Below are 24,678 nucleotides of genomic sequence, written 5' to 3' on the forward strand. Positions count from 1 at the left end.
AAGGTATTAGAATATATATATAATGTTTTCATAGAGAAATTGATTGGCAAAACTACAAATATCTTTGGGAAATTATGAAGACAAGAACCAAAAATTTCCGTTTATTCTTATTCCCATTATCGAATTAGAAAGAAATTGTGCGTTTCTTCTCCGGGGCTTAATTCAAACTGCAAAACTTCTCAAAGTACGTGACATTTATACCACTAATCTATTCTGCATGAACACGTATTTATAGCGAGGGAAAAAAAGATATTTTTTTCTTTTTCATCAATGCAATTCGACGAAGATATTTAAAAAATGCTTATATTTTCATAACTGTGTTTTCTCTTTTTTTAAAAAAATATTTCTCTTCTTTGAAATGTGTGAAAGGGGTCTTTGTCAATTCTTTCAAAAGCCTTTTGCCGACCCTTCTTAAACACTTCCATCCAAGCATATACCCTTTTGGATAGTTTCAAATTTCATTCTTAGAGCGCATCGAAGCAGAAGTGTGGAAGAAAAGATGATTTTAAAAAAGATTTCTTTGAAAGTGTGCCTCCTGGTGATATATTTTTATACGGCTTGTATTTGGCGAAGGTTGTTTGTTTTTCCAGTGTAAGGGCTTGGCGGCGGCGTCGTTATTTGGTGGCTCAGGGTCTCGGAAAAAACGGCGCAGAATAAGTGGAAATTATGACTGAGCTATTTATGATTTGAAAATAAGGCGATAAACTTATGAAAAATAGAATAGGTTTTTTCTAAGTTTTTTTTATGCATTGGGTATGATCTATCTCCATCTGTGTTTTTGTTATGCTTTGTTAAAAAGAAAGAAAGAAAATGATAAAAAAGGAAAAAATGGAGAGGACACAGATGCAGCTATATTCAAGAGGAAATCTCAGGTGTTGAAAAACAAAACGAAGCCATAAATATTTAAATTTTATCGTCAATTTGACAAAAGAGAGAAGTTTTTTAAGTGTTAACATATGTTACGAATGGAAATTAGTTTCTTACTGCTAGCTGCATAATTTCTTTTCTACTACATTTCTTTCTAATACATTTCTTTTCCTATTCTGAATTTTTTTTTGTTGCGTAAATCAATTATGAACTACATTACTGTGTTCGAAGCATAACAGTTTTTGCTCATAAAAAAAATCCAACAGTTAATAAATTATGTTAATAAATTATATGACATTTCAACATAATTTACAAACGCAGCTCATCTAAACTTTTAAAAATAACGATTTAATGTTGAATACAGAACTTTTCAAAACTTTGAATCACCATAATATTGAATCAATTTCAGAACTACATGCAGAATAAATTCAAAATACAGAATAAATTGCTGTAACTTTAATAAGTTGTTAAACAGCGCTTTGTTTCAGTTGAAGTTGAAACTTAATATTGAGTGTTCAAGTTTAAGAAGTACAATAATACGGTTCAACTACATCCCATAATAAGGTTTAGCATATTTAAATCGCAATATGATAATCATAGAGCTGTAATACAAATAGAGCAAGCCCACTGTCATATCTCCCCATATCTCTGCGTCCGCTTTGTCACGTGTTTCTTTACATTCGGTGATTTCGGCTGAGAAAAAAAGGCGTAGTGTGACAGTTGACACGAGTCTTCTTTCCTGGTAGATTCGTGTTTTGTACTTAACTTATTTAGACAATGGGAGAAAGTTAAAAACGTTATCAGGGGCGTTAAGATTAGCGGAACGGTGAAACATTGGATAATTTTTTGACAAGTCTTTACTAGATTAAAAGGCTTTTGAATTTCTTTTTTAATGAGTATAAACTGAACAACAATTTGAACAATAAATAATGATTTGAATAACGAACCATGAACTGAACAAAATTTTACTTTTTGATTGATCTTAAAAATGATAAAAATGTGTCTAGATCAACGTATAACAATTTAATTCAATAGATTTCAAAAGTATCTTGAAGATATTTTGTAACAACCTTACATGATAATTTTTAATTGATTTATTGATATTGAAGTATATATAAAAAGGTGTTTAAATTTTAATCTAAAAAAGATTTTAGAATAATACTGCATCTTTAAAAATCATAGATATCTTTTCAGGCATTAGGAATCTTTGAAACCACTTACAAGAAATGATTTTTTTCGACATGTCAATGAGACATAAAAAGAAAAAAACTTGGGTATAAAAAAGAGAACTGTATTATATTAAAATACTTTAAAAAAATCGGATTCACTTTTTAAAACTTTCTTATATTTTGTAAACTTTGCGCATGCGATGAAAAGATTATCCAGCTTAAATAACACTGCTACTTTTCTTAATTTTTTCATATATTATTTCAATTAAAAAGGTGTAGTTGATTTCAATTTAAAGATATCTGATGATTTCAACAAAGATCGTGTAATTAAGTTTTAAAAACTTTTCCCTATCTATTAAATAGTTTGTATTAATCTATCCTAATCCTTCGTCTCTTTGAGTAAATGTATTTTGCTAACAAAATTAATCCAAAACAAGCAGTTAAATTTGGAAAAATTTTTATGAATTTATTCTTTCAAAAGTATTAAAGAAAGTAGGAAAGAAACAACAATATCGCAAAACTTCCCCTACTACATTTTAGCACTGAAATTTAAAAGATAAATAAATGATGTATTAATAATGAATGATCCTATATAATCATTATTTTCTGGTTAAGTTACGCTCTTACTTGTTTATATTTACTTGTAAGATAGTTTAAAGAGTATAAATTTGGATTTTTGGATGAATAGAATAGGATAATCAGGATTAATATGATCTTTTAAAGAGAAGAAGTAATATTCTAAGAAATCATTTACATATTAAGTAAAACAATTGTAATTCCAAAAAACGATGAATTAGCTTGCAGCTTATAAAATGTATAAGGCCCTCCTTTGAAAGAACTTTTTTCGTACAACCGAATGAAGTACAGTACACCGTCATATCTTTGACTTTAAAATTCCAACATCGATTTTATTCCATTGAAATAACAAGGAGAAACAGAAGGTGGAAAATTTCTCGCTTGATTCGCCCTCTAGTCATGTTGTTTCATTCTGAAGACAAAAGTTATACTGCAGCGCTCCCTCTACTTGCATAACACATTTATCGATTCAATATACTCCAAAAATTAAAATAATATAGCTACGTAATCTCATATCCAATGAGAAAAAAAATATACGACAGATGTATATGAGAACATTTTCAATAAAGCAGCAGTCTTTTTTAATATTGGTCGCCTTAATCTGGGAATAAATTCTATTCAAACATGAAACCACTTTCTCAATTCGTGCATGATTTTTCATTATTAATTTCGAAATTTAATTTTGGTAATTTATTATCCTTTCTCGCATAGTTGAAGTAATTAGATTAATTAATAAAACTGACGAATACAAATTAAGCAATATTTAGTAACTTTTCCTATAAATATTTTTCACATTACCTAATGGTAAAAGGGCTGGTTTATTGCTATTAAAGCATTTCTTCCATTAACAAATTATTACTCTCCATTAATTTTCATTCGCAATGACAAAAGTGCAAGTTTCGCTCTAGTTGGGTTAATGAATAAGATATTTTCCGCATTCATAAGGTATAAAATTTGTCGTATATTCTTTTTATTTTCATCATGCTAATAAACTGCAGAGTATAATAAATTTTTATTTCCTAATAAAAGTTTATTTATTTCTCTGGTAGAACTTAAAAAAAACTGCATAACTTTCAATATAATTAACGGATTTTAACGTGCCATTATTTAATCAAGGAGTAAAATTTAAATATGGTTAATAATTTGTATATATGACATTTTAATTTAAGAAATTAGAAAATTTTAAGTTACTTTCTTTTCATTCAATGGATTTGAATTTTCTCCTCGAAACAGGAGAGTTAATGTAGCAAAAAATTAAAAAAAAAATGGTCTAAATAGTTTATTCAAGAGAAGAGAGTCAAACATTTGGTTTTTTAATACTATTTCCACTTTTTATGTCTTTTGCTTCATTTTGGAAGTATTTATTTACATCAAAATTTCCCTCACACTAACATAAATCGCTTATTAAAAGAGGCAAAAAAATCCTTAATATTTAGAATGATAAAAAAAGTTTTAAATTGTAAGGTATACTAATTATTCTGCACTATATATATTTAACTAAAGGTATTAGAACTTTACATTAGGTCAAACAGCTCTCGGAGGAATAAATTTTTTTTTAAATAACTTTCTATTTCACATTTTATAATAAACAATAATTTTCATGAGAGCGTTTATTGCTTATTTGCACTTTAAGATTGCATACATTGCGTACTTTAATATAGTTGACTTCCATCAAGGGGTACTGTGTTTATATTAGGCATAATTAAGAAAACATTATGATCAACATTTGTTAAATTGAGAGATGTTAGGGGCATTATTAAATGAAAAAAAGTGTTACTGTATTTAATAGCATTACTTTATACTTAGATAAATGCTTTATACAGTATATAAACATTACTTTATACAGTACTTTATACGGTAGATAAATGTTTATTTAATGTTTGAAATAAAGAAACATGCTTTTTTTTATCAAAATATTTGTTTCGAACATTATAATGTAAAACAGTACTAGTATGTATATAAAAAAAGTTCTAACTATTTGGGCGAGAATGTTACTCATTTGAATATATTTTTATTTATATATTTTTTTAAACAAATTTAAAATTGTACGATAAGAGATTCTCCATTTAGAATTTCTCAGCCATTGCAGCAGGGAATAAATTAAGTATGCAAAACTGATAAAATTAGATACATTTTTCGGGAAAAACTATCGATCTTTGAAGTTTTGTAATTTATAAAATGGAATAGCTTGAGAAGTTCTAGTGGAGAAATCGTTACACTTTTCAACCCAAACTTTTGAATTGCATCACAACGAGATTTTGTTTTTCCCTTCTTTTTACATATTATAGGGAGAAGGAAAAATTCATTTTATCATACTAATAAAGAGGAAAGAAAGAAATTTTAAACATAAGTCTGCATACCAAACATTTTACCTGATGCAACAGCTCATTTACTAATAAGTATTAATTCAGTATGTTATATTTAAATTTCAAAAAATGCATCTATGTTATAATCAAGAAAATATTTTTTTTTATTACTTAACACCCTTGGCATAGAAAGTACAGTACTGGCAAAATTATTATAAATGGTTTTTTCCTCTCTTTGTTGTTTTTTTTTCCTAATGATTTGATGATATAAGAAAAAATTATTGTATTAAACATGTTTAATTAATATTTCTCTGCTGTATAAGTGTTTCTTAGTGTTTGCATGAAGTTGAACTTCCTGGACCTACTAAAACTTGTTTTCCTCATTAAGGCTTTGATTCGACACAGAATTAGTTCGACATTCTTTGTTATTTATTCAGTCTTTATTCTATATTTGGACAGAAAATTGGTGCAAGTTAAAATCACCTGTCATTATTTCTTATCAATTCTTATTTTATTTTCCAGAAGTGAATTTTACTTAATAGATTTTTTTTCAATACATATATTAACTCAAATGAAAATTTTGTCGATATAATGTTATACAATTATGGTACAAATATTCTGGTTACATTTAAAAAAATTCTCTTAACATCACATAAATGAACCCTTTGAAAAAATCATGATGTTTAAAAGTAGGATCAAACATAGTTTGATCCACGGTTGATTAAGTGTCATCGGCAATGATTGGGAGGAAGATGAAGTTTGTAATAAGTAGTATGTATCAGTTCCTTCCCAATCAGTTCTTCCTTTCAAACAGTACAATTTGCTATGCATCTGCCATATTCAGGTTAGGAATTTCTATGTTTTTGCCTACGCAAGTTCTGGGCGACAATCGTTACCTCACTTCGTTAGCGACATTTTTCGAAATAGCTTCTAACGTAGTGGTGTTGCGTATACTAGGCTTTTACGTGTAAGTATTGTTAGTCGTGGTGGCTCAGAGGATAGAGCGTTCGTCTTCCAATGAGGTGAACCGGGGTTCGATCCCGGCGATGACTGATAGATACGAATTCCGCATCCGGCTCGCACCGGCCGCAGTGCTGACGTGAAATATCTTCAGTGGTTGACGGATCATGGGTTAGAGTCCCCTTGCCGTTAAGCTAACCGTGGGAGGTTCTCGTGGTCTTCCTCTCCATGTAACGCAAATGCAGGTTAGTTCCATCAAGAAGTCCTCCATGAAGGCAAATTGCTCCCAATACTTGATTCAGGATTTCCGTTGTCTTCTGGATTGGGTTCAAAATTGCAAGGCTACGGAGTTGAACATTAGCAGTCGTAAACCCAAAAATTGGGTCGGCTGTTCAGTGACGGTTATAAAATAAAAATATAAGTATTGTTAGCCGTGGTGGCTCAGAGGATTGAGCATTTGCCTCTCAATGAGGCTAACCGGGTTTGAATCCCAGCATATGGTTGGTCGATACGAATTCTGCACCCGGTCGCACCCATCTCAGCGCTGATGTAAAGTATCCTCGGTCATAGACGGGGGTCATGGGCTTGTCTCCTTGCTGTCGGGCAAATTGTTGGAAGTTTTTCTCTCCATGTAAAGCAAATACTGGTAAGTTCTACCGAAATGTCCTCCACGAAGATAAATTTTTCCTTATACTCGATCCAGGAGTTTCCTTGTCTTCTGGATAAGGTTCAAAATTAAAAGACTACGGTGCTGAACGTTGGTAGTCGTATACTCAAAATTGGATTGGCTGTTTAATGACGGTTATAAAATGAAATAAAAAAATATCATTTCCAGCAACAGTAAAAATGGGCTAAAAAAGGTTTATTTATTGCAAAATTATATGTGAAATGAAAAGAAGTTATTACAGTTTTGTCGGTTTTTTTAATTTTCAATGAAATGTTCAGAACCAATGAAAGATATCGCAAAACTTAGCAACGACATAGCATTTTGAAATACCTATGTCGTTTTAATTTTGCTTATTCATTAAAAATAAGTTTACATTTATACTGAATTTACAACAGTTTAACAATATTGCTTACTGAAAACTCTAAACTAATTAAAACGAAGTGGTGGTTTCATTGTCTAACTTTATACAAATGCGAAAACCTTCGTTAACTTTTTCTTATCTATATAGTCCAATGTCGTTGTGTTTAGCATAAGTCGTTCCTCACAATTATTGCATAGTTATAACTAAAATAAATCTCAAATAAACTACTTTAAATTTTAAATATAATATAAATCACAGTTTCAAATTTATATAAATCCGTAAGCGAAATAAAATTTGTTTGCTGCAATGGATATGAAGCATTAAAAAAGAAACTGAAACTAAAACTAAAGAATAAAGCGTGTTTTAACATCAATTTTAATAAATCTATGTTAAATGCATACCAGCCAAAAATTTGGAAAAATTGTTAAGGAAATATTTTTTCGGAAGTTTTATAACCATTTCAAGAAGGAAAAACATATTGTGCTTATTACGAAATAAGAATTTGCATAATTGCTACGCATTGTTTCATAAAAAAAATCAATATTATTTTTTTCGAAATAATAAAACAACCTATAAAAATTCAAATTTTCTATTTCGACTTTATATCTTTCTTTTCGTAATCTACCATTAATAGAATTTATTCAAAATTAGAATATTTAACAATGACTTAAATTACATAGGAAATTTTCTAAAAGCTAAAATCCACAACTAGTTTAAAGTTTCTTTCTGCTTTGAATAGTTAAAATAATGCCTTTAAAAATCATATTTTTAAGAATTTCTAAACATTAACGCGAGTTTAAATGGAATTAAATAACTTTATTTGAAATTTAACGTGAATTCACTTTACAGCCGAAACTTATACCATTTTGTGGTAATGCTTCTCATTTGAATACATCATTTTTAATTACTACTAAATCTGGGCAACATACGTACATGGTAATAAAGCCTAACTTCAAAATCGTAAGCGTTTCTAACTTTAAATTCGTGTTGCTGGAAGCGTTCCAAAATATGTTTAGTTAGATTTAACTTTTAGTCTAATTTATATACAATTAATGTTATTTATAAAAAGAAAACACTTAAAATAAAAACAAAGGTTTCTTTTTACAGTAAAAGTTTTTTTTTTTAAATTGAGTGCATTCTTTTATATTAAGTGTTTTTTTTTCTTATCAATGTTTTCTCGCTTTCTCATAAATAAGCTTAACGAATTAGAACAAAACGATTTTAGATTATAAAACCACTTCTTTTGGCTTAATATTTTAAATCAAAAAAATAAAGTTTCCAACATAAAAGATGTATTATCAGAATTTCACAAAGTCAGCTGTAAATTTTTTATAATTTAATATATTGATTTTTTTTAATTATTAATTTGAATTGATTAAAACTATTGATTTCAGTATTTCTTTATATACAAAAATAAGAGAAGAAACATTAGGATTTTTTCAAAGTTTACTACAGATTTTTCGCATACTTTGTTTTAAAACGGAATTTTTTGTCTATTTTAAATTCACTTTACGTAAAGTTACCAATAAAGAATTAATAATACTTACACAATATTGTGTATGGGAGTAAATTTAAAATATTTTATTGGGCAATAATTATACTATGGCTATTTGTTTTTAATATACCTCCGAATTTTAAAATTTCCATCAAAATCATATAAAATATGAATGACAATTTCAAGTATTTATTGCTTGTAAAGTTTGTTCCATTCAAATTTTATATCAAACATTGGTTATAAAAAGAGTAAAACAATCTTCTTGGCACGCTTAGGAAATCACTTAAGAGTATATTATTTCTTAGGAAAGTTGCAAAAAATAGGAGGTGTATTGAAATTAATGAGGGATAGAATCTTTAATCCCAAAACTAATTTAGTCAATGAAGCCTATATTTTAAATAAAATAGAAATGGATGATTTATAATCAAAACATACCGTTTTTTTATTATTATTAGGGGTCAATTGTAGCATTTTTTACTTAAATATTTTCAACTAACAAACAATCCAATATATTATTAGTATTAATTGACAAACGAGTAAAGTAAACTATCCTCAACTAGAAAGAAAAATAAATACCTTATTCTAAATGTTATTACATTAGTTATTAACAATTTTTAACAGTCGTGCACTTGTTACAACTATTCCCACTTACGGGGCCAATTGTAACAGTTCATAAATTCAACTAAAACATAATTAATTATACATATTATCATAGTTGCGATATATTTTTTTATTGATCAAAATAGTAGCGATATTTTAGGAGTAAAAATAATAATGAGCAGAGACCTAAAGGGCTAAACTTTTAGCTTTAAGGAGTTAAAAATTTTAATTTATGCTGTGAAAGGTGACAAATAAAATAATTCACATGCAACATAATATAAATAATATAGGAAACTATTGGTGGTTCTTAAAGAGTTAAATAATGGTTTGTAAACATACGATTATTTATTTTCAGCTGTTACAACCGTCCCTTTACTTATTGTTACAATCGCCCCCAAGACGCCATTTCAGCTTCAATTGTTAAAAACAATGCTAGTTAATTAACAAAACTAATATATTTTTTTTAATGTTAATTAAGGTGTCCACTTACATATTCGGTTAATAATTTTTATTTGTTTAAACAAAATTACTTTGTTACAATATAATATTCTAATACCAAAAAATGTACTTACGTAGCGTGAAAATATCTTTTGTGATGTAGCTCTTTGAAAAGTACATAAAAATGGTTGCCAGCAGGGGTAAATATACCTTGTGCACCACCAATTTATTAAATACACCTTGTGTGCCACCTAGGAACCAAATCTAGAACCCGACAGTCAAAATTTTTGCTCTGTTACAATCGTACCCTTTTACAATTGACCCCACTCTCCCCTACACTTTTAAATCTGCAATAGGGAAAATAGGAAATATTTATATAAATAACTCAACTCTGGCTCAATAACTTGCGCATGTATATTGACGAGATTTTTTATGTTTGTAAGTTTTACCCCTTTTTTTATAATTATTTTTTATTTCACTTCTATTTAGTACATGTCGTTGTTATATAATAATGTCATATAATATTTAAAAGAAAAAATCTCAAAGACTCAAATGTAAGAATTCATTTAAACGATGAAATCATTAATTTTATCGAAGCACTTAGAAAAATCATATGATTAAAACCATATTTTATTGTTAATTTTGGTAAAATTAGCAGTAAAATATAGTTTTGTAATATGTGATAAAATTAAATAGTTTTATTATGCATTAGAGTACAGCATAAGAAAAAATTTATTCGATTAAATTCACATTTGGGCTTTATATTTTTAAGTAAATCTTATACTATAATACGAGGAATGGTTGCCAAGTCGAAAATCGCCCCAGAATTAATAAACTCCGGTAAACTTGGGGGTCTGGGGTTTTTGGCCACGAGGAATCGATTGGCGCCGGTTTTGAAGCGCTACGGTCGAGCAGTTCGGAGTTACAGATAGGATATTTTCAAACTTTATTAGTTCGCCATAATGGCTATAGATACTTTTCTCCACTCTTATAAATGTATGCTAATGCGAACTTTACAATAAGGAAAAGCGACGGTGACAACTTAAACCAATAATATACGAAGGAATTAATAATTTAATTGTAAGGTTCGCATTAGTTTACATTTATCAAAGTGGAGAAAAGTTTAACTTTTGTGTTAAAATCACCGTCAACAAAGTCCGACATTTCAACATTCATCAGATTTCAAGCTACATTTTCAACATGCAGAACGCACCTCTACATGAAATTCTTCAAGGAGCCGGAATTTTGGAACAACAAGCGATCAACTCAATTCTACCCGCAAATGGACAACTAGAAGATACCGTCATTGTCAGAATGCTTCTCCATTACGCCGAACAAGCTTACCCGACCGTCAAAGTTGCCGTACTTCACCCTGAATTTGTCGCACGCTTCTACGTTACAACAGCGGATGGCGCTTATGAAGGAATGGCTCTTCTCAACGATATCAGCGACCAGAACAAGGCTTCCAACTATCTATACGGCGTTCAACAAGGATTCGACGTGCTACTCATTCCCATTCACAAGAGAGCTCAAATGGATAGAGGCGAGCACTGGATGCTAGGAATTTACGAAGCAAGCTATGGAGAACGTCAACTATTAGTCTGCGATCCAGTCGACAACCCGCTGCCCATCGATGCTGTTTTGAGAAAAATACTGCGACACGTTTTGAATACCGTTGTTACGAATGAAAAGCTGAAAGGATGCATCGTGAAACCTCGCAACGCTTACAACCACCAAGATGACGCGTCTTCCTGCGGAGTTTACATCGTCTTTTATGCTCGACAATACCTCTCTCATCGACGCCTTTTCCTGGACAAGAATTTTCAAGAAGCGGATGAACGGAAGCAAATTTACGAATTCGTTGTGAACAGTGTCTTTAATTGTATAATTTTTTGTTATCAATTACATTTTATTTCCTATGACTTTTCAAACTTTACCTTTGTATAGAATAGTTCCCTTTCCAAACTTTGTTTAGATAGTTTACAATGGTGCACTTTAACCGGTTATCTTTTCACCAATGGTTTCACAAATTTTCTTATGGCATGTATTGTTTTGATAAATCACAATTGAAAATTTAAATCTTCGAGTTAGCTTCGATACCTGTTTTCTCCGAGCGGTGCTCGGTCACCCGCTGGTGTGTGGTAATAAGAGCAATAATTTTTTGAAGCCAGATTTTCTAGTAAAGCGTTAGCATATGAACATAAAAATTTAAACGTATGGTTTAAATACTATATATCTTGACTATATTAACCAGAATTTTTTTTAAAAGAAAAAAAAACAATTGTCATCCCCGTACAATATGGTCATTGTGCTAGATTTTTTTTCTCCGTGATCATACTTCCAATCAATTATTGTTATTAATTTTTCATGTTTATAAAAGCTTAAAAATCATTTTCCAACTTTGACCCTGAAATTAATATACTACAATCACTTAAAGCCTTCACGCAAAATTGGAACATTTTAAACAATTTTTAATCCTCATCGTGATTTATAAAAAAGGGTTCCTCTTGCTTTTCCTTTTTCCATTATAAAGAAACAAGATGATCTATGCAGAAAAGGGTAAACAAAACAAAAAATATTGATGCCTAAAATGGCCCCTATTGAATTTATTGGTTAAAGTGTAAAAACAAAGCAGGGTTACAAGCTTTTTTTAATATTAATATAACAGCAATTAAAATATTAAACTTGCTATTTTATGATCTTTATTTAAAATATAAATACATAAAATAATTCAAATCAATATCTACTTTTTCTGCTGCTTAATATTCATAAAAAAAATATTTTTAAAACAACGAACAGTGTTTGGAACTCAGAAAAAGCTGCCCAAAACTGTTTTTTCAATTATGCGTTTTAATTATCAATATGTCAATTTTCGAGGCATATGAACAATGATGTTAGAAAATCAATATTCAGAATGGCAAAACCGAAATGGTGGCTTTAAAAAATTGAATTTGTGAAGTTAAGCATAAATATTGCTTCAAAAAAATTATATTATTATTTAGTACATTTAGGGTGTACATGCAACTACTATATGCATGCCGTCCAAAATTTATTATAGCAGTATTTAGAATAGCATATAAATAAAATCTGCATTTGTATGGACTAGTCTTAAAAAAATTATTATTTTGATAAACTATATTAAACGGAATATATTGTTAAGATAATTAGATTCTTTTACACCAAATATTTAAAATATATATCTTACATTCCAATGATTTTAAGTGCTTTCTATAACTAAGATCTTTATTGACTGCTCATATTATAAGCTGGAATTTCTTACTTATTTTTGTATTTTGCTGCTAGTGATATGAATTTGCAGGTTACGAAAATGATACGGTGCGGTACATATTTCATAGATGCCATTTCATAAAGTAAAAAAAAAATTGAACTAGTTATTTCAAAATAAGTTTGTAAACATTAGGAGGTTACTAAAAAGTCAGTTCAAAAATTACCGAAAGTAGATAATGAACAATTTATAAACATTACTCAAATTAAACTAATTTATTTAATTTATTCTTACCATCCTGAAAACTCATAAAAGAACAGGATTTCTACCTAATGCAACTACTTACTCTTCTTTAAAAAAAAGGGTTAATATGCAAACCAACTGACATTAAACTGGTAATTCCATCTCGATTACCCGCCATTGTCCACTTTATGCGAGCACGACAGTAATTAGAAGAGATTTGGTCCTTTCTTCCCCATGGATATTTAGTAACAACTCATTTGTGCGCGATAAACTTCTGGATGAAGGCTTAATTGGACGCCGCGTCCGGAAACCCTGAACGGGGCTCCGTTTTGCTAATGAGGAATCAGTCTGCAAATAATAATGGGACGAGTCAGACAAATGCCATTTAAACTCTTTACACGTTTTCGGAAGAAAAACCCATTTGATGTCGGAGATATGCCATCATCAGGAATTGATCCGGTTTTAGGTTGCGATTTGGGTTTTAGTATGCGTTGTGGGCTGGTCGGGAATTGGTAACAGTCATCACGAATCTGCGTAATAATTGGAAGGAAGCCTCATCTAGAAATTAGATGGCCTTTTATTTATTGTTAAGGTGTTGTTCCCTAAATGTGATTACTAATGTTCGTTTTCTTCTCCACGAAGATGTATTAATGATTACCACCAAGAGAAATGATTTTGCAATCGACGCAAAGCAAATAGATTGATATCAAATCAGAAAAGAGCATAAAATAGAAATGCGCAATAAAATGGTAACTAGATCTTGTGTCACTGATTTGCTTGTCGCTTTTTCTACATGAAATTACGAAGTATTAATGGGCAACTAGTGATAATATTCGATGATTTCTTTTTAAGAGTAGACCTGCTATCTACATATCACATAATACTCATTTTGTTTCTTAGGGTCTGCCTATTATGCATATTTTTAGAATCTATGTCCAAAATTCAGAGAAAAAAGCTGATTAGATTTGGGGTTACATAGATATGTTTAAGAGAGGAAAAATACGATAGGAGTCTGACGAAAAGCTACTAATGACTGGATATATTAAAACATGTTTGGTTACCGGAGAAAACAGAAGCGCCTAGAGCAGGGGTGGCGAACCTTTATACACCAACGTGCCATTTTCTCTAAAAAATTGCTTAATGAGGTCATAGACGTGCCGTCATATAATTTTGACTTCGTGATTATTGGGAAAATAATAATACTAAATACTATCAACTCAAAGCTCTTTATTTACATTGAAGAAAAAATTTTTTTGCAATGTCTCAATTATACACGTAATTCAACTTAAAGTCACATCAGTGTGACTTCTGTTGTTGCAGATTAGATGACCAATAGCTTATATTAGGTTGTAAGATGTTAGTTTAAGCAGGACTGTTGATATTTTTTTGCTAGTTATTTATTGTTAGCTTGTTTTTTACGGTTATTAATTGTTTATTATTTTGTTTGTTTTTTGTGAATTTTAATTTAATTGTTACATATGCTTCATAGCGTAATAACATTTGTGTAATAACAATTCATAGTGTAACAAGTAGTGCTCATAGTGTATACGGTGGAGTGCCCAAAATATTGTGTCGCGTGCCATTGGTTCGCCATCCCTGGCCTAGAGTATTACAGATTAACATCAACTAGTGAATGCGTATGTTTTTTTTAAACTTTATTTTTGTCGAAGTTTCTAAAAATATACATTAATATGGGCTTTTGTAGAACATCCTATATTAAGCAAAATAAAAGTCTTAATAATTTTAATGGTGATTGCAAAATTTTGATGCTGGCTCAAACAATTCTTTTGATAACTTCAAAAAATTTATGAATTGGATGGTGAAATACCCTACTTAACTAAGCACCATCTCTAAAATTTGTACCTTCATCAGTAAAATAGTAATTTGCACAATCATCAATGAAATAGTAATTTCTCCACTTTTCACATAGTAATTTCTATTTCCATAGTTTTCATATTATTATACTAGAACAATATCCTGAAGAGTTGAAAGAGAGCATGAATCAATAAACCAAGTGCTCACTTTCAATTTTGATCATTTTTGCTCTATATGTTGTAAAGTTTTTAATTATACGTCATTTCTGTTATTAACCATTGCAAAAATGGTTGCAGTCCTAAATTTTTCATGCTCGTACATTCTTTTACAAGATCAACTACAACACCATAAACACAAATAAAGAGTAGAAAAGTTTTAAAAAAAACAGGTTAACGCAAGCATTAATAAAAAAGCAGGCCAAGATCAAATAAAAAAAATGTAGACGATCATTTTGGAACTTATCTTGGAGTGGATTGTTGTCCAGACTGAGTTTTTTTCTTCTTATTTTCACCAGCTTGCATTATAATGTGTTTACATATTTTTTTGAAATATTTTTATGTTTTTAAAATTACCTAATTCATAATTACCGTTTCGGGACCGATTTTAATAAAAATATGAAAAGCGAAGAAGGAGAAAATATTTAAAACATCTTAAACATATATTTGTTGCATTCGAAAACCAACCCTACAAGACAAGCGGGCAGTTTTTGCAACCCGTGATTTGGTGGCACTTATAGAATCTATCCAGGAAAGAAAGGAAAACATTTGACCAATGGGTATCCAGCGACCGCAATATCACAGTTTTTTGCTTCCTCTTTAAAAGGGCCAAAACAAGATAACTGAAATAAAGTGGCATTTTAATAAATATTTAAAAGCATTTTAGTTCATTGTTTTTCAGTACAATGTTTTAAGGAGCAGAATATGCAATTTTGCCTAAAAATGAATTAAATAATAAAATGTTAGATATTTTACTTAATTCAGTTGACTGTCTATTCGAGTGTGGATAGTTGGAAATATTGGCTAGATTCTTTTAGAATTCTTTATTTATACCAATGTTAAAATTTTATCTTTAATTCAAATGTCTCCTTTCAATTTTAGTTGGTCCCGCAGTGGACTGATCGTTAAGACACGGTTCTCAGCAGATCACCGAAGTCAAGCATCACTGGCTACGGTCAGTGTGCGGGTGGGTGACCACTTGGATCAGTCTGCGTAGGGACCGAGGGTGTGCGGTATTGGTCCTCGTTAAACTGTGCTACCGTAAAGTGCTCGACTTCGCGCGCAGGTCGTCGGGCTACCGAAGCGGGGGTGCCATCCCCTCCGCAGAGGATCAAAATTGTGATGGCATGTCTTCGGATCATCCTCCGGGATGTTTCCCAGACCGTCGCCAATAGCCCATTGTGCAGCTCTAGTGCGACGTAAATTAACAACAATAACAACAATCAATTTTAGTTGATTTGTCGGGAGGAATCAAAAAACTTTATTCTATATCAAACATATTAATATATTTTTTTCACTAGTTGCTTAGCTTATAATATTTTGTAAATACGCGAAATTAAGCCAGTTTAATGAAACGGTTAAAGCAGAATTAAGCCGCTCCAAGCAAAGGCAGGTAAGAACATTATTAACATTGCACAAAGGGCTATTAACGACGGTCTGGGAAACATCACTGAGGATGATCCGAAGACATGCCATCGGAATTTCGATCCTCTGCAGAAAAGATGGCTCCCTTCTATGGTAGCCCGACGACCTGCAAGCGAAGTCGAGCAACTTACGGTAGAACAGTTTAACGAAGACCAATACCGCACATCATCAGTCCCTACGCAGATGATCAAAGAGGTCACCCACCCGCTTACTGACCACAGTCAGTGATGCTTGAGTTCGGTGTTCTACTGGAAACCGCGTCTCTACGATTAATCCACTGCGGGACTTCAAGCAAAGGCTACGCAAATAAAGTACGTATGAAAGTGTACATATGAAAGGATTAAGATTAGCTACTAATTTTTGCTGTTGTTGTTGTTAATTTACGTCGCACTAGAGCTGCACAATGGGCTACTGGCGACGGTCTGGGAAACATCCCGGAGGATGATCCGAAGACATGCAATCACGATTTTGATCCTCTGCGGAGGGGATGGCACCCCCGCTTCGGTAGCCCGACGACCTGCGCACGAAGTCGAGCACTTTACGGTAGCACAGTTTAACGAGGACCAATACCGCACACCCTCGGTCCCTACGCAGACTGATCCAAATGGTACTCACCCGCACACTGTACACAGCCAGTGATGCTTGACTTCGGTGATCTGCTGGGAACTGTGTCTTAACGATCAGTCCACTGCGGGACACTAATTTTTGCATTGCTGAGATTTTTACTTCAAAATTGGAGATGAAGCTTCTATGGTAGCCGTGCAAAATGATTATGTTTAAATTTTATCCTAATAGAATCGTGAACTAAATTTGCGAAACCAAATGGAGTTAATAAAAATAAATAATTATAAAAATTACCGGCATGTTGAATAACTATTGAAGAAATGATCAGATCTTTATGTACCGCGACTCATTAATGGTTCTCGATTGGCCAAGAGAGCGGTCCAAACTTTTGATTCCTTAATGTTAATTAAATTTTTTTCGTATTTCACTCAGAGAAATCGGCGATCGAAGTGATTTTTTGAGCGAAATCGGTCGAGCGAAATTGATTTCCCGAGAAATCAAATTTTAAAAGAAAATCGAATTTTTAAAATATCATTTCTCAGGTACTACTGTTTGACCGATTACAAAATTTCTATTTTCCCATGTAATATCAAATTTTTTAAGTGATGTAAAAAGTTGTATATCTTACAAGTTGGAATTTTTCGCCTATTATTAAATGAAATAATGGAAAACAAATTATAAATATTTACAAAAAATTATTTTTCTCATGGATTTTTTTTTTTTTTTTTTTTTTTTTTTTTTTTTTTTTTTTTTTTTTTTTTTNTTTTTTTTTTTTTTTTTTTTTTTTTTTTTTGGAAAAGGAATTTCATAATTCCCATCAAAATTTTTTCAATCCGTTTAAGAAGTTCTTGAAATATGACGAATTTCACAAAAAATAAAATTATCATTAAGGGGTCCTAATTTTACACTGTTCTCTTGGTCAAACAATTGGGACCGTATTTTTCAGATTGTGGCCCCCTTGGGGTCAAAAATTTGAATCCGTCAAAAAAAATGTATGTTTATACAGAGAAAGTGCGCTTTTGCGTCTGATTTCATTGCTTAAAATATTGTTTGCATTAATTAATTAACGTATTTAAGGCCACCGCTTCTAACAGATAAAATTGAGTCCAGCTAATGCATGAAAACCCAATCATTAGTTCATCAGTTATTCAGGATGATTCGTTTTTTATTTTGCGCGCACAGTACATAACTTTTCTGACTCTCCGTTTAAAAAAAAAAAAAGAACATAAGAATTCTATATTCTGCAATTATTCCTGTTGTAATGTCTTGCAATCACTTATATTGTCAATACTAGGACAAACATGACTACCTTGGCGTAAAGCAAAGTGGACTATATAAATTTAGCAGGTTGCCTTTCATTAGTTACCACAGCGTTCGCAAGTTATGAGAGGAGCCCACTTATTTAAGAATAATATATATAGGTTCTCTAAATGTTAAAATGTTTTGTTCTTTAATTTTTTTTTCCTGTATAAGAGACATGGTGTATAATTTATTTTGGTTTGTTATAAATGTTTAAAAAGTTAATTACGTGTCATAATTCCTGAAAAATTTCAGTAACTAAATTTTCTCTAGTAAAGGCTTTAATAACAAAGTCTGTATGTTTTTCTTTACTGCCGATATAGTATTTTAAAGATTAATTTAAATCTCATTAAGCTCATTCGACTTTAAAATATTTGACTATCAAAACACATTAACACAGTCACCGATTATGAAAGCAAAAAGCTTCAGAGCGTGAAATTAATTTGTGTTGACTTTCAATTATTTTCTTCGTGTAACTCAGGATTTAAAATACAAAAATTGTTATTCATAGATTGTTTATCTAATGACAGTGTTCCCTGATTTATTTTAGAAACTAATGAAATATTTATAATTTTAAGTTCATGGCGTGTGGCAAAATTAAGTGCGAAGGATTGGGTTTGGTAGTTTTAAAATTACAACTTCAAATTTTAAGTAGATTGCACGAACATTTCACAAAACTCTTGAAAACATTGTTGTTATTATTGGAAGGAGTTAAATTATTGTTTCAACCATAAAATTAAACAAAGGCAAAATGTTTGGAAATTTGATTAATGAATATTTAAAGGTTATTTCCTTAAATCAGTTCAAAGTATAATTAATTAGAAAACCTCTGAATATCATTGTTGTTGCGAGGAGTTTGAATTAAAACGCGAGAATCCTGTACCTTTAAATTTGCTCTAAAGCTTTGTTTATTAGCACGCTTCAAATGGTGTCACAGGATGCGAGGAATGCAAATAAATTGTATAAGTAAACATTTCACTTCTGAAACTTTTTCTAAATGTCTAAGCTATTAATTAATTTCATCTTATTTATATTTAATTCAGTTATAGTTTAATTTGCGTACATTATGAATTTTAATAGATTAATTTTAGAGTTAAAAATGCAAGGGTTAGTGAGTGGAAGCGAATAAGGGGTTTAGCTTCCTTGCAAAAAGTAAGATCAGAGTTAAGCAAATATTTTATTCAATTTTTCAGCAAGATTTGGATATTTACCATGATTCAATAAAATGAAAGAATGACTATTAATGAAAAAAATTAACTAAATAAATGAAAGATGTTAAAAATATCGACGAAAGAAAATTTATGTTACCAAAATAAATTATAATTTTTCATTAAAGCGTCAGGAATAATTTCTGACTAAAATTATCTAGAACTTTCTTTACTATATTCCTTTATCTTTTAATTTAAAGCAGTATAGATACACGTGTTCTATATAAATTGATTTATCTATTCAGAACAACTAAAACTATTCTGTATAGATATGATAAAAAGAGAGAATGTTTCAGCAGAAATAATCTTCTCTTGCAGATTCATTACATTACGCGTGTTTTTTAAACATAACCAAGAAAAAACTGAACGAAAGATCTACCCATGTCTGGTTGATTTACGAGAGAAACGATTTTTCTAGGCCAAATTATCTAGGACCGTTATCGCCATGACTTTCTACGAAAGATACACATTGACCCATTACTGGCGCTAAAAGGATTAAAAAAAATCATCCACATCGCAGAGACATTTGGGAGGGGAAAAAAAAGAGAAGCAATAAGAAGACGATAATTCACCCCTTTCATCTCACTCCCTGTCCATGAAGATGGCTAGCTATATTTAGCTTTAGAAAACCAAGAATTATCAAGGAAATAAAGAACATCTTGTTATCTTGAAGTTTGCTGTAATTGAATAAAGAACATACAATTCCATGAATAGCCCAACAACCTGAAATTGTTTATTAGAATTGTTTGGATCTGCCTATTTTTTGCTTTGTCAGCTAATTTTCCCCCCTAACTGATGGAAGTTTTATGCATTGCATTGCTCTAAATATTGTTCTTTACCTATTGTAGAGCTCCTTCCTAAATCTTAGAAAGTTCTGAAATGCAGCTTTATAATGGGGCGGATTATGGTGGTGAAAGAGAATGATAATGAAATCAGTTCAGTTATTGCATTTAGAAGTTTCTTTCAAACCGAGATTTCTTATTTTGCATCAGAATCTTGATAGTTGTATTGCTTTTGTTTTGTCTTATTTATTACTAAGGGGATAAGCTTTTTCGCTGTTTCTCACTAACCCAATTCGCAATAATCGTTGTTTTTGGCATAAAACTAAACTAGGTACGTAAATTATTGATAAACCGCGTCAGTTCTTTAACCCCTTGGGGACGGGTGATTCAGAAAAGCATTCGTACAAAATCAGAATCAAGTTGCAATTAAATAAAAAACGGTAACTTAAATGTAATCGTTACTAATTTGACAGACTTACTTTGCTTTTATTTTAATTATTGTTAGTTTAATCATATATATAATCAATGTTAATTCAAAGTATAACTAAATAGTTTTATTTTGAACAAAGTAATGGTGAATTAAATAAATCAAAAAATTATAACTCCGCCTACAAATAAACTGCTAAAGAAATACTTTGATTACCAGTTTTATCTTCTTACCCTGATTGATACGGTTTTTTGCTGTCACGTATTCGTGACAGTCGGCGCGAAAGGGTTAAAGATAAAAATATAACTTTTTTTTAGTTCATTTGCAAAGTTATCAACAAGAAATAATTTTTGAGCCAACGAAAGTAAAGATTTTAGCAAAAATTTAACTGGTTATATATGGCAGGTAATAAAAAAATAACTTTATAAAAGTGTCATATTTAGCAATCCAAATCTATTTATTTCATTAAATATATGGATATTTGCCATCAATATTGCATATAATAGATAGCTTAAACCTTTGCGAACAAAGAACTTAGGTATTCTTTGGCCAAGCCTTAAACAGATAAGAGTTTTAAAAACAAGGAAAAAGAATACATATGATAAAGAAGAGGTTCAGCCGAATAAAAAGCTAGTTAATGCCTTAAAGATGAACTCTAAATTAACTGTGAAAGGAAGTTTTTATTTCGTTACCTTTTAGTATATTTCTTGTATCATTCAATTACAAACTGCAACCTGTCACCAAACTACGTCTAGCTATAAGAATTCCAGTCATTGAAAAAAATCTTAAATCCATTCTTCCTTTTCCAATTATAATGATACTTGTTGAATAGATATCGGAACATTTGAAATTAAGCTCCTCACCAATTTCAAAAAAACAATTAACAATAAGTGAGATATAATTGAAGATCTTGTGCCTTGAGCTCAAGATTAGCGTGTAATAATCTGGCAACAATAAATAATTTCAGCCTCAAATTTTGTGTAGGTGTGAAATCTAGAAATCCGAGAAAGAGGGAAACTAATATATTGTAACAATTTTATCTTTTTTTTTTAGTAGCTATCACAAAGGATTTTCTATAGGGAGATATTGATCCATGAAAAAAAACAGGATATGCGTCAGGTTCTACAGTGTGGAATAAAATGAAAAACTTCAAGGTACAATAAACCAAATGTTTAAAATTATTATTTTAGAAAGTGTATAGTGAAAATTGAAATAGAAAAATTGAAGAAAATTATTCTATTATTAATGGGAAATTTTTCTTAATGGACGGAATAAGTTTGGTTTTAGATTCTTCAGCTTTAAAATAATAAGGAAAATGCTTTTTCGCAGTCGAAAATGTTTTTTTCGAATCGTGCATTTTACTAAGCACTACGGATTTTCACAAAATTAATCATATATTCACAAGGAATATATGATTGTACTTATGGAATGTATGATAAGTACAATCATGTATTCCATGTGAATATATGTTTGAATAATTATTCCTGGTGATTCAATCATATATTCACGTGGTCTTGTCGATTGCTGTTTTGGAATTTATTGTTATGAATTTTCTAATAGTTTTTCAAATCTCGATGTTTATAATATTTAAGTATTACAAGACCAGAATTTTTAAACTACAAATTTCAGTAATCACTTTTTAAAACTCTCGAAAAGCGATAATGCGACAATTTAATTTTAAACCAATAAGGTTTAATCGATCAGCAGTTTTTGTTACGGATTTTCCCATAATTAAGATACTATTTCAGTTTCACTTAATAATAAGATATTATTACGATTGCAACTATTATTACACAATTTTTGAGAAATTTGTCAAGCTGAAAAAAAACTCAGATAAATATTTTTTTTAAAATTCAATTTGCTTTACATAATTACTATCGAAGAGTATAGACTACTCTTGATCGCCCTATGATTTTGAAATAAAGTGAAATCATTTGGTAAAATTTTATTAATTTAGGAAATATATAGATCATCTGTAGTATACAATTTCCTTACAAGTTTCGTTGACCAAGTTATATTAGTGAAAATTTTTAGTTTTTTCTTCTTCTATCAATTAAATTTCTGATATATTTTACAAGTATATATCAGATTCTTTTTCTTTAAATTAGAAATGTTTTTAACAGACTGCTACTTGTATTATATAAATGTTCGTTATGTATTTTTTAATAAAGTATCACAAATTACTAGTATGTTGAATATATTATACTTTTAAAAAAATCACTAAAATATAATTATTTAATTAAAAAACTGATTTAAATCTAACAAAATAATTTTTTTCAAAAGAATATATTAAATCTATACTGGTGCTGTGCGTACACTTATCTAAAAGTGGATATCATTTCTTAAGAATCTGATAGCCAGTTTCTATTCATTCGTAACTGCTGGTGCTATTCAATGGCTTTTCTCTTCTAAAATCTCTCCTTTTTTGAATTGATAAATGACTAAAAACGAATATTTGGTAAGTTTATTCTTATTTTTTAAGGTCAATAAATACTAAATATATAAAAAAAGTTTCCGAAAATTTGTTTTTTCAAACTTTTCTATTTACGTTTTATTATGTTATAATGATGTATATCTTAACATTTACATGTTTAAATTTTTTATTTAATTGTTTTTAAGCGAAGCATTTCAATATATCTTATCATACAGGCTTCAGCTTTGAATATTGCAGTGTAATAAAGGATTGTGTGTCTAACACTCTATAAGATCAATCTAAAGTGGAAGCTCTGCCTGTAGAGAGAAAGAGATCAATGACTCGATTGGCCACGGAATTAGCTTCCCTTCCAATCAATGGTGCCCTACAATACTGCTTGTTAGTAATAATAGATAACCTAACAGATGATCTAGTAAGAGAACTGCTCGTTTCTAGAATCTGCAACAACCATGATGTGCATACATTCAAGTATCTAGCTCATTTACGAAGTCTTCCCAAGTTTGGTGCTATTATGCATGCAAAGTGTTTAAATAATTTCACGTTTATCAGAATAAATATTAAATTCTGATTAATTCCAAGTTTATCAAAATAAATTTACTCTGGTGTACATAATATGCTTTCTCTTTTGTTTTATGTTTGTCTCTTAAATTCGAAATACTTTCATGTTTATCATAATGAATAAACACTTACGCATATAATATAGTTTCTTTTTTCGTTTTAATGTATGGATATTATTTAATAAATGACAGTTTTTTTTAATAGGGCGAAATGGTTAAGAGCCACGTAAACATCAGAGTTAGATATCGATTAAAGGAATTGATTACAATTATAATCAATTAGAGATAAAAATTACTAGGTAATAAATTACTTTTAATCCTGATTACGAGTACTCACGATTAAAAGACATGATTATATGTAAACACAATAATTGATTAGCTGTAATCATAGTTACAGATAACCATGATTACTTGTAATTATTGATTTTGATTACTTGCGAAGAGGATTATCTCTCAACGCAGATCATAACTACTTTTAACCATTAATTGTTATTTTTCAAAATACATTTATCGAAATATGTGATATACTTTGTAGTTTATAAGGTGTAATAAATTTTAGCAACCAAACAGTTTAGTAAGCTATAGAGCAAAAATCAACTGTAAGCTTTTTTCAGGTAGGTAGGTTTTTTTCTTATTTACGTCGCACTAGAGCTGCACTAAACATCTCTGAGGATGATCTGAAGACACAATTTTGATCCCATGCAAAGGGAACGACTCCCAAGCTTTGGTAGCCCGCAAAATCGAGCACTTTATGGTAGAAAGTTTAACGAGGACCGATACCACGCCCCCTCGGTGCCAACGCAGACAGATCTAAATGGCCGCCCTCCCACTTACTGACCGCAGCCAGTGATGCTTGACTTCGGTGATCTGCTGGGAACCGTGTCTTAACGATCAGTCCACTGCAGGACATGAGATATTATACATGTGTTTTAGCAAAATTTAATAAAGCTTTTCTTTTACATGTTAATTGAGGAAACTATTATGCGCTCTTTTAAGTTCACAGTGTAATTTTCACTGTGAAAAGAAATCTAAAATTTTTAAGCG

General features: G+C 30.3%; 1 protein-coding gene and 1 long non-coding RNA gene across 2 annotated transcripts in view; one reads left to right on the forward strand and one right to left on the reverse strand.

Moving 5' to 3' along the window:
• LOC107455830 (uncharacterized) overlaps positions 1 to 23,429 on the forward strand; it is a 62,272-nt gene extending 38,843 nt beyond the window's left edge. The window contains exons 2-3 of the long non-coding RNA XR_011636849.1: positions 21,697 to 21,797; positions 23,293 to 23,429. This is a non-coding gene — a long non-coding RNA (uncharacterized lncRNA). The remainder of the gene's footprint in view (positions 1 to 21,696; positions 21,798 to 23,292) is intronic.
• LOC107455815 (FERM and PDZ domain-containing protein 4) overlaps positions 1 to 24,678 on the reverse strand; it is a 404,769-nt gene that overhangs the window by 175,646 nt on the left and 204,445 nt on the right. The gene's annotated exons all lie outside the window — the stretch shown is intronic.

Source organism: Parasteatoda tepidariorum, chromosome 1, assembly GCF_043381705.1.
Source record: "Parasteatoda tepidariorum isolate YZ-2023 chromosome 1, CAS_Ptep_4.0, whole genome shotgun sequence".
Classification (NCBI taxonomy): Eukaryota; Metazoa; Arthropoda; class Arachnida; order Araneae; family Theridiidae; genus Parasteatoda; species Parasteatoda tepidariorum.